The sequence below is a fragment of the Papaver somniferum genome, chromosome 2 (assembly GCF_003573695.1).
Source record: "Papaver somniferum cultivar HN1 chromosome 2, ASM357369v1, whole genome shotgun sequence".
NCBI classification, from domain to species: Eukaryota; Viridiplantae; Streptophyta; class Magnoliopsida; order Ranunculales; family Papaveraceae; genus Papaver; species Papaver somniferum.
In genome coordinates this window covers 181,307,052-181,321,048 of record NC_039359.1, presented here as the reverse complement: position 1 = coordinate 181,321,048, position 13,997 = coordinate 181,307,052, and positions in this window count along the sequence as shown.

The following is a 13,997-nucleotide window of genomic DNA, read 5'->3' as shown; positions in this document are numbered from 1 at the left end:
CCAACTTAGCCGGCCTAGTTGGACGGCTTAGATTGCATCTTGAGCGATCAAAGAAGTGCTGGCATGTCCACCGGCGATCCAGCTACACCCATGATTGAGCAACTTGCTCACGGCAAGCCGAGAACGTATACAAATGTTCACCCAAAGTAGGGTGAACACGCTTCTTTAGAAACCCTAAATTACGTTTGCGGCAACACACTACTTCCGCAAATCGATTACAGCCATCCAACTTCGCCAGCCAAATTGAGTGGCTTAGATTTAATTTTAGGTGACCCAGAGGATGTCAGCGTGCCCGCTGGCAACCCACCTTTGTACATGGTCGATCGACCTACTCAAACCCAAACACAACACCTCGAATCGCTTGCTCAAAAGGGAGTTGGTCGATCGGCCTCCAAACCCTAAAAATCGCGTCAATGACATTGAACAACTGCCGCAAATCAACCACGACCATCCGACTTTGCCAGCTTAGTCGGATGGTGTATATTTATTCTCAGAAAACTTACAAAGTGGCATTGTGAACACCGGCCATCACTCCTCCACGGGGAGTAATCGACCAGATGGTAGTTTGCCCATAATACACTCGAACGATCACCCAAAGTGGTCGACCCCGCTATCCTTTTAAGACGCTTATCTGTGACTTATTCAATCAGGCTCTAAAACAATGATGCTTCACACACATCGATTAAATTGAGCTGCTTAAATGCGATGCTTCACATGCATCAAATACATACGATATTTTATGTCGGCCTCATAAAAAACTTAGTTGTTTCACCTAATAGCATCATGTGTTATTCTCCGCGGAAAGTCCCATGACTTGACCCACTTACACGAGACATCAAACGTGACACAAACTGGGGGATGATTACTGGGGTATTGGTCTGGCGGTTTACAGCGTGCGGTGTGCAACGCGCCCATTACGAGAAAGTGTCAGGAAAAGACGGACGGTCAGCAGTAATGAGAGTAGTGGGTGAAAGAGTGACCAATTTTCCCTCATAGTGGAACATGACGATCACCACCACCTACATAACCCCACTACTCCATTACTCAATCTCTTCCACTTCCCACGAGATCAGAGTTTTGCGCTTAATGACTTGTATAAATAGGCTTTCAGCCTATTTCAACAACAACACGAACAACACAAGTGTTTTCAACACAGTATCCAGAAAAACACCCAGAACTGATAGCTTAAATTATGCAAGCCAGTTCGACATTCTGATACAAGTCATAAACATCCAACACCTTCATAGTCTCAAACACCTTCTTCGCTTCCCTCCCTAAGATCAACCCTTCTCCTTCACCTTGTGACCGAATTGAATATGGAACGAATATTTCTTGGTTTAGGCCATGTAGTGCGTTTTTTAGGGTTTGGATTCATTTCTCATCAACACACCCAAGTTTACCAAAAACAGCAGAATCAGTTTTTACCCATAAACACAAATATATCAGATTGGATGAAACTACAACCTATCACTTAACTCAGGTTGCAAGATTACCATATACAGACTTGATGTTCTCGTCCGGGCAAGGTTCGAGGTGTCAAATATATCAGATTTGATGAAACTGCAACCTATCACTTAACTCAGGTTGCAAGATTACCATATACATACCCGATGTTCTCATCCAGTCCAGGTTCGAGGTGTCAAATATATCATATTAGATGAAACTGCAACCTATCACTTAACTCAGGTTGCAAGATTACCATATACAGACCCGATGTTCTCGTCCAGACGAGGTTCGAGGTGTCGAATATATCAGATTACCATATCGCCCATCTATACACAAGCGTGCTGATAATATTTAGGAAGATAATAATTGGATAAATTTAATACAAGTCCAGCTAATGTCAAAAACAGTAGTGGGGCCTCTCCACAGGTGTTGGCATTTTTTATACACGGAACAAATTATCTCATGAATGTTAAGACATTATAGATGCAGTACACCAGCCCCACATAATGCCTCTCAACAGGTGCTGGCTCTTCAGTATCTACCAAAAATAGAATATGATAATTAGTGTTTGGTTGAACTGTCTATCAACCCCTTAATGGCAGTTATTAGGTATTGAGAATCGAAACAGCCTACAATTAGGCTAATGGGGGTGTACCAAATTAGTGGGGGTGTACCAGCCTCAAGGCAAAACCAATTTTCTCTTATATGATTTTGGAAACCCCCCACTAATTTGGTACACTCCCATTAGCAATGTTGGAGTGCAGGAGTTAAGGAGGAATTATGATGGGTTTAGGACTTGTTGTGCATGCCTTTGCATTGGCGTGAATAGCTAAGGGACGAGACATTCCACCGAATGCATTAAATGACTATTTATGGTATCTTCTCTACAAAAGGAAACTAAACAGAGAATTTCCAAATTATGCAAAAATCTTCCTAAAAGATCAGGCAAGGAAATTAAGAAAAACATAGATTAGAGATAATGGGTGATCTATGAGGAAACAATGCTAACGGAGATAATCAGCCTTCTGGACCTTTTAACTTCGCCAAGAAAGTTTACAAGACTCTCTGTACTAGAGAGTTGGAAAATTTGAGGGATTTTATGCAGCAAGAGATTGACAAGAGAAATCGTCAGATTGAGTAAGAAAGAGTTCGTCGGGAAAATGCTCCAAAATATGAACTATGGAAGAGGAAGAGAATCACAAGAGATATGAGGAAAGCTAGAGAAAGAGAAGAGAGAGATGAGGGGAGAAGGAGAAGATTTGTTTGGAGAAAAACCCGCAGTGCAACCGAAAGTGATTCTGAAGAGAAAGAGAATGATTTTGAGAGAAGTGATGAGCATGAGAGAAATTCTGAGATAGATAAACAAAGCAGGAAGAGATAAAAGAAGCTGGAGGATGCATGGTAAGAAAGGTTCTTAGCAGAAAAAGCAATCCCTAGGCTTTTTGCAAGAACCATGAATGAGAGATTGAATGTTGATTCCGATGGAGAAACAATTGATGGTCTTGATGAGAATGGTGAACCAGTTAAGGTTGGAGATTTGGAGGAAGAGAATGGAGATAATGAAGGAAGTGAAGATACATGTGATGGAGGTTATGGAAGTGTAACTGAAACAGGAATCCAGTATAGCAATGAGTACAACGATGATGAGATGGGTATCAACGACGACGATGATAGCAGTCAGCATAGCAATGAGAGTAGCGGTGATGATTCTGAATAATCATCCCTGGAACATCAACAAGATTTCGACGGGAAATCTTCGATTTTGTGAAATCGGAATAAGTGCTTCTTCGTGAAAATTCAAAGAAATCTTGTAGGTGTTTGTTGATCAGTTTGCTCATATTGCTGATTTTCCTCATATTGCTGAAGCTTCTGACAAAATATGTATTGGTTTTCTTGTCGTTATTTTTCTATCTCGGATGTTTTTATTTTTTTGGAACAGATGGGCTTGTTTTGATATTGTTATGCAGATAGTAACTGCTAACAGTTTTAAGGTGTTAAGGTGTTTGCAGGGGGTAACAGTTTTAGTATGTGTGTAATTAAGGTGTTTGTAGGGCGGTAACAGTCTAGTTTTTCCTTGTATGAATAGTTAATCTCTCAGATGTTTGAGGGAATTACAGACTAGGTTTTTGGGTCATGTTTTGATGTTGATATTGTGAATGGGTTTGATTGTAATAGGACTACTTAGTAATTAGGGGTCTGATCAGTAATAGTGATGGTATTTGTAAATCTGGTTAATGAAATTGCAATTTCGGTTTCTTTTTGTGTTGATTTGAATATAATGGGTTACATTTGGTATGCTGGAGATGTCTTTGTGATTTCTAATGAAAGGAACGATTGTATGTTAAACTGTGGTATGTTGAAATGTATTATATGATCTATGAATTTACTAAAGCATTATCTGAATTCTATCAAGAACTAGAATCCTAGTACAAGGTAAGGGAATATATTATGAATCCTAATTCTCTACGCTTTTCATCTAAAGTGCAGAAACTGTTTCTCAAAATATACTACAATCTTGATTCACTAATGGTAACAATATCCTACACCCAAACTCTCTAACTGAGTCTAAGTTTATCAACAAAAGGTATAACAAGTTTTAGATCATCTGTCAAAGACGTAATAACTTGACTCAAGATTGAGTCATGTGAAACCTACATGATTCCACTGACCCACAAAACTACTTGGTGCTGGTGGAGGCATATACACATCTAATTTTAATCTACAATGTATCCTGACCACTGACCCAAGAAACTACTTTGGCAATGAATTCACAAAGAACTAGAATCTGACTAGGCAAAGGGAAAAAATTATGAACAATAACTTCTCTTTGGTTTTCATCTAAATTGTTGAAACTGGTTGGGATTCTCATTAGAGCTACTGATTCAATAAACAATTGATTGATTCACCCATTTACAAACAAATGGAGATATCCTATAAATAAATTGTGACATCCTACTAACAAGTAAAATACTATGTCTGACTCAGTCTAATTATCAACTAAACCTACAAAGTACACTGAGATATTATTAAAACATAATATAATGTACTGCAACATCCACAATTGCATATACAAATCTTCTTAATCACACTCAACAAACACAAAAACCATAAACCTAAAATCTACGATCACATATAAATCTAAAAGATATACATGTTCATAAACACCATCAGAAATTGCATCATTCAAATTCAAAACCAATAGTTTCTTACCTCCAATTTGTAAAATTATTAAACCCCCAAATGTTGAAAAACAATGATTCAGAGAAAAACCAATAAATGAAATACCTTAGATGATAATAACCCATATTTGCATTTCCAAGATTTTGAATCAGTGTCAAAACTTCTATGAGAGATCGATTCAACTTAAATTTAGGGTTACATCGATGACTCACAGAAAAATTGACTGGTTCGTGTTGTTAATGAAGTTCTCTGCAGTTGCATCTCGATGTTTCCGAAGCTCAAATCGATGGAGTAAAATGGACGGAGAGGAAAAGGGAAATGGGTGGAGAAATGTCTCAGGCTCTCAGTTGTTCTCGACATATTTATTCACTTTTTAATTTTTGCACAATTAAAAAAAACGAAAAAAACTAATTTCATTGATTTTAGTTTTGTTTTTTGATTTTCAGTAATTAAAATGAAGAGTTATAATGGGAAAAAAATATTGCAGAAAAAAGCCAGAATCGTTGGGAGGCTGGGTAGCCCTTGAGTGTGAGATGAAATTGGGAGTTGATAATAGTATTAGAGGCGCTAATAGTAGTAATGGTGGTAACAATGTAACTTGCCAATTTAAGTTGAGGATAGGAAGGTAATTACCTACAACCCTCCAGAAACTCTGTAACATATACCAATTATTGCAACGATTATCCAATGTTACAAATTTACCAACGTCGATACGACGTTACTTAAAAAATATCTGTTACAAAATCGGTGTTACAAATTCCCTGATTTCGTGTAGTGGTTGTGTTGTCTAAAAAACAATTGAACGTTTGGTAAAATACAAACCAAAAGTTAAATTTGATTATACAAGTGATCAAATTATGCTTGGTGAAATACCAGCTTCAACTATTATTATTATTGCAAATAATAAAAACAAGCATATTTCTTAAAATAGTTTTATTCTAATTATGGGTTTAAAATTAATTATTTTTCTTACTATTAACTACTTTAGTTATTATTATTGTCATTGTTAAAAATTATTATTTTCCTTGGCCACTTTTAATTATAAATATAGTTTCCAAACTAAATATCAAACTAAAATTAATTAATTATTTCTCTTATTTTTACTATTGATAAATTAAATAAATAAATAATACAAGAAATACAGTTTCAAACTGAAAAATAATAACCTTTGGAGGATAGAATTTATATAATAAAAATTTACCGTACATAGATTTAAGGAAATTTTTGTTAGTTCTAGATAAGCATAGGGAAAAAAAGATATGAAATTAGGTTGGGATCATAGTTTTTGCATTTGGAGCTTTTAAAAGCTTTTCCTCTACAGCTTTTAAAAGTTGGGGAATTTTGGAAGTGCCTGCATAAAAAATAGTCCACAAAATTTTTACCGAACATTAGGATGAAAAACATTATTATAATTATAATTTGAAAAAGAAAAAAATAATACCAAACTCAGCTGATAGACGCATTTATGTGTCTATTTTCATCTCTTTTGTGTATTTTGTTAGTACTCGTTTTCGTCCTTATTATGGTGTTTTGTGTGCTTGTAGGTATTTTTTTGGAAATAAATAATTTTGGAAAAATCGGCTCGAAAAATTATGCGGAGCATCCCCGGAGGACATTTGTTATTCGGACTCTCTGCTTTGGATAAGGGGCACCCACTTGATAAGGGGTGACCACTTGCTATTCGCACCCCTGAACTGGATAGGGGGAGTTCATCTTCTTTGTTTGAATTTGGTTTTGCCGGGAATACTTAAAGCAGACGCTGTTGATTTTGGGTCGGATTGTTGGAGGGATTTCAACGAGATTCAATCGCTAGAAACGGTTGGGCTGGGCCTGAATACACTAGACAGGGTATATGCAAGCGATTTGATCGAGTAACTTGGGCCAGAAATCCGAGTTTGGAAGTAAACAGGGGACCGAGATATTTTAGAAGATTATGTTAATTACGGAAGCTGTGTGAAGATTGGGAGAAGATATTTGGGAAGATATTCTCTCATGATATTATACGAACAATTTAAGACAATCCAGAGACGCGTAGAAGAGTTAAACAGGGAAGAAAATCTCATATCCTACATGAAATACAAAGAAAATATTCCCGACGTTAATGGAGATTTCTGGGAGTTATTGTGAAGATTTGAAGGCATTAAACAGTATATAAAGGCTCTTTGGGTCAGCTAGCGAAGGGGAGAGAGAATTGGGAGAGGTTTAGAGCACTACAGAGCAAGAAAATTGAAGTTGCAGAGATTCTGGTTCTGCTGCTGCTGCTGCTCGAGGAGGAAGAAGAAGAGGAAGAACAGACTACCAAAGGCAGTCGTTTACCAACAAAGAAACGACTGTCGTTCGTGGGTCATAGTTTTTCAACGACAACAACACTTTATCTCTATCGTTGATTCTGGACGCCTTTTGTGGGTCGCAAAATCTTGTTTTATATCATTTTCTTGTCTTTCTCTTCATTGTAAAACACTTTTGAGCATCAATGAAATATTTTGAGAGGTTTTCCAACATGATGAGCGGCTAAAATACCTGGTGATTGAGGCAATGGAGGATTTATTCACTCATGTTTGATTGGTAACATTTTTATTTATAATTTCGTTAATTATTTATTTTATTTAATTCACTTGGATAAAAATATAAAAAAAGGGATAAAATGGTTTTCTTAATTATTTGTGAATCAGTTTGATGTTTTATGCTTAGAATATATTCTTTGATAAATCATGCTTAAGGATTACAACTTAATATTTGGACACCTTTTAAATTAAAAAGTGATTTAATAAGAAAAAGAACTTAATAATAATTTCTGAAATATTATTTATAACCAATCAACTTGAAGTAATAGTGAATCCTGAGCCTTCATCTTTCTAAAATCTTGACATTACTATTATTTTCCTTCATTTATTTATTTGTTTAAATCTTAAAAAAAAAGAGTTACCTTCACAAGTTCGAAAAGAACCCAGTTTTCACCACTATCTACAACAACATTTGAAAATACATTAAATTTTTGGCACCGCTGCCAGGGAAGAGAGGTTTTTATATTTTTTTTAGGTTATTTTTATTTTTCTTTTGCACTTTACTTTATTTGGACTTTGGATTGGACTCTTGGACTTTATTATTTTATTTTTTTAAACCCTACGGAAGGGTAGTTAAATACAAATTGTGTGCAGGGAAGGACGGTGATTACAATATCACCTCGGCCCCTCGGGTTCGCACACGGCATAGGAGTCGTGGCCCGAGTCGACGACAACGGTTCATCCCCCGTCTGGTATGGGAGGTAAGTCCAATTGAAACACTCGCGAATCTCCTGTAAGCGAGTTACTGTATTCCTTAAGGTGATCATTGATTGAGGAAGAATTTGGACTGTCTTTATTTTCCTAGTAAAGGGCAAGGCCTGGCCTAAACAAGATAAGGGTTCGGATTTCATCACCGCTCCCTTCTTTCCCGCTTTAGGAGAACAAAACCTAACGCGAACCCAAGCTTTAAAATCTGATTAGAATGAGACCTATAGGGTATCAAGCTTGTTAGGAAAAAATTTCGAAGGATATTGGTTATTCTTTTAGCATACTTCGAAGTTCATGACGGTTTCTGTGAGTTGAATGCGTGACTGCGCCGCCTTGTACTGCGGTGAGGCCTTGGGTATCAAAGCTCCACTAAGCTTCCCTCGCCTCGATTCAACTTACTTTGACTCGGATTGATTCCAGAGGGGTTTGCTTAAATTGTAACGAATTCCCTTTCGAGATATAGAAGCTAGTCTAGAAACAATCTAAGTGAGCCATCATGCTTGTTGTTTGCTAGAAATCTCTAGGTTTGTTGTGGTAAAGTCGAGTCAGCCTGCTGTGTGATTGCTAGAGCCTTCCTGTTAGGATTTTTATTTCTTTTTGATTTTTTTAGTGTATGCCCGATTTTGTTAATAGGGCTTGGAAAAGAGATACTCTAGGTCGTTTGATTAGTGATAAACCTAGTAGTTCTTCTTGTGGAGGCGGGGAGCTCGAAGACCCTTCTTTAGAGAGCCCCATTTTTGGAAACTTCAGTTTTGAGAATCTGCGTCTTTGTGAAGAAATTTCTCCTAGTCCTTTGGTTGTGCCAGAAATGGCAACTTTAAAAGCTTTATTGAACCCAACTAGGACCTCTCGTCCGTCTTGTATCAAGTTAGCTGAAACCGAGGCAAACTATGAACTCAAACCTGGGACTTTACAGATGCTCCCAACCTTTTTAGGAAAAGAGAATGAGAACCCCTATTTTCATGTTAGGGAATTTGAGGAAGTATGTAGTACTCTGAAAATTAAAAACCTTAGTGATGATGCACTGAAACTTAGGTTATTCTCCTTTTCCTTAAAAGATAAAGCCAAATCTTAGCTGTATAGTTTGGATTGTGAGTCAATTGAAACCTATGAACAACTTACATCTGCCTTTATACATAAGTTTTTACCAAGGCACAAAACATCGTCTATTAGGACACAAATTTGTACTTTTGCTCAACAAGAGGGAGAATCTTTATATAGGTATTTAGAAAGGTTCAATGACTTAATTTCTCAATGTCCTCATCATGGTTTAGAGAATGTTAGGTTAGTTCAGATCCTCTACGAGGGTTTAGACTATTCAACAACGACCATGGTTGAGTCCTTATGCACAGGTGGGTTTGAGAATAAAACTGTTGATGAGGCGATGCCATTTTTGAATGAAATCGCCAATAAGACCCAACAATGGGAAAATAATAGGGAACCCCAGAAAACAATTCTTCTAAGTAGAGGAAATGTCAATAGGGTAGAAGGATCCTATGAGTTAGATGCTAAAATAGCAGCCATAGCCAAAAGGTTAGAAGCGTTGAAATTAGGTCATTCTAGTGGTACTAGTGGTAGAATAGAGCCTTTTTGGGAAGACCATACTGTTGAAGAGCAAGCCAATGCTCTTTATAACAACACTAGATTCGATAACCGTCAGAAGTTTGACCCTTATTCAGAAACCTATAACCCTGGATGGAGAAACCATCCCAACCTTTCTTGGTCTAAGGGCCAGAATCAAGGTCAGTCTAGTAACTCTCAAGCTCCCCCAGGTTTTGGCTATCCTAAGAATCCTTCAGCCCCGACACAGTTTCAGAACCCTTCGGATAAGAAGATTATGAGTTTGGAAGAGTCTCTTGCTTTGTTAACTCGTAACACTATGGAGTTTCAGCAATCTGTTTCTCAAGGTATAGAAGAAAATAAGAGAATAGGTCAGGCTAACTCTCAGGCTATTTCCGAGTTGAAAACCCAGGTTAGTCATATAAATGAGTCTTTGAGGGAAAAAGGTACGTTTCCTAGTCAAACTCAACCCAATCCTAAAGCGGAGAAATCGTACAATCATGTGAACTCTATTACAACCCTTAGGAGTGGAAAGAAAGTTGACAATAAGGTTGTCATGCCTGATAGTGAACATGCTGTAGTTCACACCCTTATGAGCCAGAAAATGAGGAGAGATAGAGTCTCCAAAGAGACCAATGAGGGTCCTGATGAGCCCGGCTTTGTTCCCAGAGCCCCGTTCCCCCAGCTGCTAGTTCCGACTAAGAGGGTCCAACTTTAATGATATATTGGAGGTTTTTAAGCAGGTTAATATCAACCTTCCATTATTATGCAATTAGGCAGATTCCCTCTTATGCCAAGTTCCTTAAGGACTTGTGTACGCGAAAGCGTAAGCTCAGTGTCCAGAAGAAAGCCTTCATAGCTAGTCATGTGAGTTCTATTATTCAGAATACCACTACTCCTAAGTATAAAGACCCAGGGTCCCCTACCATTGCTTGTACAATAGGTAAGTACCGTGTTGAGAAAGCGTTGCTTGACTTAGGAGCCAGTGTGAACTTACTTCCATACCATGTGTACCTTAAGCTAGGACTTGGTGAGATGAAACCTACACAGATGACACTTCAGTTAGCTGATAGGTCCGTTAAAATTCCTCGTGGTGTGATCGAGGATGTTCTCATAGAGGTCGACAAGTTTATATATCCGGTGGATTTTGTTATCCTAGATACCCAACCTATCCCTGACCCAGAGAACCAAATACCAGTGATTTTAGGTCGCCCGTTTTTAGCTACATCCAATGCGATCATTAACTGTCGAAATGGTATTATGAATTTGTCTTTTGGTAATATGACTATTGAGCTGAACATTTTTAATATTAGTAAGCTACCCTCTGAGCTAGATGACACGTGCATTGAAGAGGTCAACATGATAGGAACCTTAGTTCCGAAGTCTGTACCAAACACCGAATCGGAAGATCCATTAGAGAGTTGTCTAGCCCGTTTTAGCATGGATTTCGACGATGATAGCAACATTGAACAAGTAAATGCTCTGTTGGATTCTATTCCTATGTTAGATACCGATAGATGGAAATATAGGTTTGAACCATTACTAGCTACCGAATCTACCTTAAGCCCTTATTTCGAAGAGCCTAAAGATCCTCCTAAGTTGGACCCCAATCATGCATTTGTATCCCCATCTGAGATTTTGCCTATAACTTCCGATTTGGATGGTGATCATGAGATTAGGCCAGTAACCGTGCTTCAACACAATAAGGAAACTCTAGGGATGACCATAGAGGATATGAAACATATAAGTCATATAGCTAGTATACCTCAAAAGAATTTAGAGGATGAACCACCTGATTATAACTCGGAGAAAGCAATTGACCTTTTTAAGGAACCAGATAGTCTAGAAATTGGGAATATTGTGACTAGTTTATCTAGAGACACCCAAAACTCTAAGTTTGGGGGTAGATAGTGTCAATTATCCCCAGTAGAAGTCCCTAACTTGGGACTCAAGCCTAGTGCATCTGAGGTATCGCTTGAGTTTATTCAGACTCCACAACCTGATCCTCCTGATACTGTTCAGGAGGAAATCCATATATTAGAAACCCGTTTTTCGGATGAATCTATTTTTCAAGACACTCTTATGAAGCCCGACTGGAGGCTATGGATAGATCCGGTTGTCTTGCAAAAAACCTTAGATGAGGATGTGCTCCTTCTGTTCATTTTTCTGAACCAGTGTAGTTGTCTCATATTGGTGTTAGCTCTATTTGGTATTATGGACCCACAACTTTTTCGGCTATTGGTATATGACTTTGGAAGGTGAAGATCCTTTTTGAGGTATTTGATGTCTGGCTGAAGACTTTAAACGTAGCACTTCTTGGGAGGTAAACCAATCTCACGCAATACGGTAATATCTTTCCTCAACCCTTTTTGCTTCAAGTGGTAACAATTTCTCCTCGTTCATGCTGTTAATTTTATCATTGGAAACATTGAGGACAATGTTAGATTTAAGTTTGGGGGTATGGGAAAATCTTTTAGTTGCAATAAATAAACTCCAGAGCCTAGAAATTTATGCGTATTAAGGATAGCACTAACCAATCTAAGTGGATGGAAACATTTTTGTTTTAGGAGTTGAGGAACCAATCTGACTAGATGGAAACATCTACAGAGTCTATTCATAAAAGCACAGAGCTCAGGTGTTAGAAATAACATGATAGTTTCTCCATATCTCGTCGAGTCCTTTTCACTTTCTATTTTCAGTTTTCTTTTATTTCAAGTGATTTGGTGGGGCACACGATTCAAGTTGTTACCTTTGCTAGGGTGAAATAGAGTGACTGAGTTACCTTTTCAAAAAAAAAAAAAAATTAGACCAGACCAGTAGACCAATCGGAATAAATACTAACACTTGGATAGCAATATGTGTGTGTTCTCCCTGTCTCCGTCGCCTAAACAAGCGTGGAATGCAGGATCCACGGGAATTACCATGTAATCTGCTGACAAGAAACATGCGCTTGGGTCCACAAAGTCCAATCATGTTGTTAGTTCTTAAATAAATGTGTGTTTAATAAAGTCGACCACAGGTACCCTTGTATATGCCAGTTGTGTTAACCTAGAGTTAGGATTATTGGCCACTAGTTCCCTTGTATATGCCAGTGTGTTAATATTAATCAGACCGGTATCTCAGTCATTTAGGTTAGGTTCACCTTGGAAGAGGCCTTCAGACATATATGGGAAACACCGTTCACTTTTCAACCATCTACATTTTTCTTTTTCCATCTTCTTAATCTTTTCATTGATTAGTCTGACTCCGAGTATGATGTCCATCGTGAAACTATCTTAGTAGAGCTCTGTCACTTATATGAATTTTAGTATGCTTGAGTGAAAACTCGTGTACAGTAATTGGAATTTCGCATCAGGGTACTTCCTCCTATAATTAATAAGTATGCCAACCAAGGAGGTTCTTTAGTGCTTTCCAAGATTTTGCGTAGATAGTTAGGGTCTGGAGTAAAGGTTTTGTGGGTACACCTCTGATAAACCATCCGGAGACAACACTCCGCCACTAGGGCCACCTAGGGGTTCAAATGATTTTCCTTTCTAGAATAAATTTGCTCGAGGACTAGCAAATAATAAGTTTGGAGGTATTTGATAGACGCATTTATGTGTCTATTTTCACCTCTTTTGTGTATTTTGTTAGTACTCGTTTTCGTCCTTATTGTGGTGTTTTGTGTGTTTGTAGGTATTTTTTTGGAAATAAATAATTTTGGAAAAATCGGCTCGAAAAATTATGCGGAGCATCCCCTGAGGACATTTGTTATTCGGACTCTCTGCTTTGGATTAGGGGCACCCACTTGATAAGGGGTGACCACTTGCTATTCGCACCCCTGAACTGGATAGGGGGAGGTCATCTTTTTTGTTTGGATTTGGTTTTGGAAGGAATACTTAATGCAGACGCTGTTTATTTTTCTTACTATTAACTACTTTAGTTATTATTATTGTCATTGTTAAAAATTATTATTTTCCTTGGCCACTTTTAATTATAAATATAGTTTCCAAACTAAATATCAAACTAAAATTAATTAATTATTTCTCTTATTTTTACTATTGATAAATTAAATAAATTTTCATTGAAATAATACAAGAAATACAGTTTCAAACTGAAAAATAATAACCTTTGGAGGATAGAATTTATATAATAAAAATTTACCGTACATAGATTTAAGGAAATTTTTGTTAGTTCTAGATAAGCATAGGGGAAAAAAGATATGAAATTAGGTTGGGATCATAGTTTTTGCATTTGGAGCTTTTAAAAGCTTTTCCTCTACAACTTTTAAAAGTTGGGGAATTTTGGAAGTGCCTGCATAAAAAACAGTCCACAAATTTTTTACCGAACATTAGGATGAAAAACATTATTATAATTATAATTTGAAAAAGAAAAAAATAATACCAAACTCAGCTGATAGACGCATTTATGTGTCTATTTTCATCTCTTTTGTGTATTTTGTTAGTACTCGTTTTCGTCCTTATTATGGTGTTTTGTGTGCTTGTAGGTATTTTTTTGGAAATAAATAATTTTGGAAAAATCGGCTCGAAAAATTATGCG